Below are 413 nucleotides of genomic sequence, written 5' to 3'. Positions count from 1 at the left end.
CAGAGACAGCCTCCTCACCTGCTGCTGCATCTCTAGGATGAGCTAAGAAAGCTGGCAAGGCTGTCTCTATACCATGTCTAATAAAAATAGCATGCCTCTAATAGGTGATGGTTCTATTATTTGAAAAAGTTTGGTGGAAAGTATTTTACTTAGTAAATTCTGTAATGGTCCATAATGTCTATTAGAATGAACACGGTGGCCCAAAAGTGAGGAACTAGACCAAGACCCAGTCTCTACGTCCTAACACAGATCAGCATGAGGCCACTCCTTGGATAAGCCATTAACTCACTTTCTTTTCCTAAAAACTATTGGCAACATTTGGAAACTGCTAAGTCACAGGGGGCTGCTATGATATATATACACAGAGGTGGAGATGATACCTTTCTATAGTTGATGAGGCTAGATATGAACAT

Source organism: Nannospalax galili, unplaced genomic scaffold, assembly GCF_000622305.1.
Source record: "Nannospalax galili isolate Female #2095 unplaced genomic scaffold, S.galili_v1.0 scaffold95, whole genome shotgun sequence".
In the NCBI taxonomy this organism is placed as follows: Eukaryota; Metazoa; Chordata; class Mammalia; order Rodentia; family Spalacidae; genus Nannospalax; species Nannospalax galili.
Note: the sequence above shows the minus strand (reverse complement) of the source record.